Source organism: Gossypium arboreum, chromosome 8 (assembly GCF_025698485.1).
Source record: "Gossypium arboreum isolate Shixiya-1 chromosome 8, ASM2569848v2, whole genome shotgun sequence".
NCBI classification, from domain to species: domain Eukaryota; kingdom Viridiplantae; phylum Streptophyta; class Magnoliopsida; order Malvales; family Malvaceae; genus Gossypium; species Gossypium arboreum.
In genome coordinates this window covers 21642944-21647083 of record NC_069077.1, presented here as the reverse complement: position 1 = coordinate 21647083, position 4140 = coordinate 21642944, and the positions used below count along the sequence as shown (strand labels likewise).

The 4140-nt window shown below is 36.0% G+C and overlaps 1 non-coding gene across 1 annotated transcript; it reads right to left on the bottom strand.

The window, feature by feature from the left end:
- Positions 1 to 2987: 2987 nt before the first annotated feature.
- LOC128279545 (small nucleolar RNA R71) lies at positions 2988 to 3094 on the bottom strand. The gene has a single exon (XR_008269747.1). It is a non-coding gene; the product is annotated as a small nucleolar RNA R71 (small nucleolar RNA).
- Positions 3095 to 4140: the final 1046 nt, after the last annotated feature.

Below are 4140 nucleotides of genomic sequence, written 5' to 3'. Positions count from 1 at the left end.
ATAATTTTGCTAATGAACTTATGTACAATTTAGTCTATTTTAAAGTTGATAACTGGAAGTATATGTGGCATCGATATGTGACTCGGATATATATGTACGAGTAAGTCCACGTTTAATACGTCGGCATCGATATGTGACTCCGATATATTTATGTGCGAGTAAGACCACGTTTAATACATTGGCATTGATATGTGACTCCGATATATGTATGTGAGTAAGACCACGATTAATACGTTGGCATCGATATATGACTCCGATATATGTGTACGAATAAGACCTCGTCTGGGGCAGTGGCATTGATATGTGATTACATGTAAGACCACGTCTGGGACGTTGGCAATGTACGGTATATGTGATTATCCGAGTGTCCTATCCAATTCTGAATGGTTCAACAGGCAATATTAAGTTAAGATCGAATGAAAACTCAAGTTAAAAGGTTCAGGTATGTATTCATACTAAGTTATGAAATTATGGTAAGTTAGATACTTGAATCAATGATATAAATGTTATTTGTCATTGTGAATTACATATATGCTTATGTAAAAGTATACATTCGGTTTAACAATGTATTCATGATGCAAATAAAAGTATATGTGTATATGAAAATTATAATTGGTTAACTGTTTAGTATATGCGATCTTGTAAATGTGATTTACGTATATTCGTATATGAATGCGTATATTCGGCCAAGGGTTTATATGTGACCTTAGAAGTGAAAAAAAATAATTATGATATTAATTACTTGTGTATTTATTCTATTTAGATTTGATGCATAGTAATATGTTTGATAAATGCATATTTTTGCAAGTTTGAAAATGTAAACAAATATAATATAATGATTCCATTTTACTATAGTGAAATATAAATGTTATTGAGTTACTTAATTGCTTATGACTTACTAAGCTATGAAAGCTTACTGATAAACTGTAATTTATACATATTTTTATCTCATGATTAGCCCATTTATGAATGGTTTCTCCTTAGATTTGGTGAATTCGATGCTCCTAATCCTTTAATTCGTGTTTTATACTTAGAAGAGCATAATAGAGTAAAAAGAGCGAGAAATGGGCCAAAAAACGGAGAAAATAGACCCACGTGGGAAATCAACATGGCCTGGACTTCCTCACACGGGCGTGTCACACGGCCGTGTCCATTTGGCAGGATTGAGCACGACTTACACGGGTAGACTACACGTCCGTACCTATTCAACAGCCTTGACCACGAGCTGGAGTAATCGCACACGGGCGTGTCCCTGCCGAGCCCAAGTATAGTCCTCTTCGAAAAAGGCAAATTTTTAGGGCTCTTAGGCATCCAAAAGCCTATTTAAACACCTGAGGAGGTACTTAAGAGGGGGATGCAGAGTAGGAAGCAATGAATTACTCAAGTAAAGCCAATTGATCCATCTCAGAAACAGGATTCATCATCAAGACTGAAGGTCTCCCTTCAAGCTCCTTCAGGAGTTTTGGGTTTTATTATGTTTTGTTATCTTTATGCGTTCAAGATGTTTTCTTTCATAAGTATGAACTAAACCCCCTAAATACCTAAGGAGAATGAAACCTAAGATAGATTTTGTTATTATTATCTGAATTTTATGATAAATATTTGACTTGTTCTTAACTATGTATTCTTAATTCTTATTTTGATATTCCAAAATATTGATTCAAGTTAAGCTCTTATTCAGAGGAGGAAGAGTCTCTGTCTAAGAGTAAATTTGTCATAATTAAGAGGAGTTGATTGCACGCCTAGAGATTGGGTGATAAGATTTTTCTGGAATAGGGTAAAACCTATTAATGGAATCCATAGATCGGGTTAATGCAATTCTAGGGTGTTAATTAGAAAGAGATTTCAATTATTCAACCTAGGGTTAGACGTTATTAGTCTCGAGAGATAATAATATAACTTAGGGATTTCTACGGATTAAGTCAAATGAATAAATAAATCGATTGAGTCAAATTACAAGTGAAGTCTAGGTGGATTTTTCCTTAGGTATTGTCTTAATCAATCGAATTTTCCCAAAAGTATTTTCCCAAATTTTCTTTTTGTGCATTCTTAGTTTAGTAATTAGTTTAGATAACCAAACCTCTTAATTTTTAGGCTAGATAATAAAAATGAAGTAAATACTAGTACTCGTGGTTCCTTTGGGTTCGACAATCCGGTCTTGCTGCTCTATACTACTGTTTGATAGGTACACTTGCCTTAATCGTGATAATAAGTTAGTCTCAAGAATGATTCATTCATAAATCTTTAAAACCTGTCACGAATATCACGTATCAAGTTTTTGGCGCCGGGGGAACTAGGATATTAGGAACACTCTATATTTATTGCTTTAGTCATTTTACTTTTATTGTAATTTAAATTTTTATTTTCTTTTCTAATTCTTCATTTATTTTCTTTTGACAGGTTTTTCTAATTTATGACCAGAAGAAACCTGTCAAGACCATTACTGTTTGATAGTGTGATCGATCGCACAGTTTGCAAAAAACCGAAGAGAAATAAGGTAAAGCTTATGATACATAGAGGAAAAGCAAGAGGACGATACTTCAACCATAACCAAGGAGATGGCTGAAAACCAAGAAAATCTGCTACCTCCTACGATTGTTGTTAATCAGAATCCTGCTTCGTGCACTATGTATGATTATGCTAAACCTTCTTTAACAGGAACTGAATCGAGCATAGTTAGACCTGCTGTAGCTGCAAATACTTTTGAATTGAAACCTAACACAATTCAAATGATACAGTAATTTGTTCAGTTTGATGGTTTGCAGGACGAAGAACCCAACGCTCACTTGGCAAACTTTTTGGAACTATGTGATACATTTAAAATTAATGGTGTTTCTGATGGCACCATTCACCTTCGGTTATTCCCTTTCTCATTGAGAAACAAAGCTAAACAGTGGTTAAATTCGTTACCACGGGGGTCAATCACTACTTGGGAACAAATAACCGAAACGGTTTTATTAAAATATTTTTCACCGGCTAAAACGGCTAAATTACGTAATGATATCTCTTCTTTTGTGCAGATGGATTTAGAAACACTCTACGATATATGGGAGAGATACAAGGACCTCTTGAGAATATGCCCTCACCATGGGTTACCACTTTGGCTACAGGTTCAAACCTTTCATAATGGCCTGAATCCTTCGACTCGACAAATGGTTTACACAGCTACTGGTGGAACCATCAATAATAAGACACCTGAAGATGCCTATGAATTTATAGAGGAGATGTCACTGAATAACTATCAGTGGCAAGTCATGAGGACAAAGCCAACGAAAATAGCCGGCGTTTATAACGTCGATTCGGTCACCATGCTCTCTAATCAGGTAGAACTCTTGAATAAAAAATTTTGATGGTTTTCTTAGTTCTTCATAGGTTCACCCAGTAATGCAGTGCGAAGCAAGTGGAGGTGGATCAAGCAATTTAGAATACCCACCCTATGGCCACAACATGGAGAACGAGCAGTTAAATTACTTGGGTAATAATCCTCGATCTCAAAATAATCCTTATAGTAATACTTACAATGCAGGTTGGAGGAACCACCCAAATTTCTCAAGGGGAGGCCAAGGGAATCAGAGACCACCACCTCCAGGCTTCCAACAACCACCCTATCAATAAGAGAAAAAGCTGAACCTTGAGGAGACACTAACAAAATTCATCCCAGTGTCAGAAACTCGTTTTCAGAACACTGAGATAGCACTTAAAAATCAACAAGTGTCGATCCAAGGGCTCGAAACTTAGATAGGTCAGCTCGCTAAATTGATATCCGAATGACCACAAGGTAGCCTGCCAAGTAACACTGAATTTAACCCAATTGAGCAAATCAATGCAATTACCATTCAAGATGAGGAAGGGTTAGTTGCACCTGAACCAGAGCAGAGGCAGAAAACTGTGGTAAGTAAAGGTAAGGGTGAGGTGGACCACAATGACCAGAAAATGGTAAGTAAAGAGTACAAACCACGGGAGACATACCCCAATATGAAAAGGAAAGACCGTACAGTTAAACAATTTGGTAAATTCCTTAAACTATTAAAGAAATTACATACTAACTTATTGTTTATCGAAGCTCTCTCGCAGATGCCAAACGCAGTCAAATTTTTAAGGGAGCTTTTAACAAACAAACGAAATTTGGATGAGGTGTCA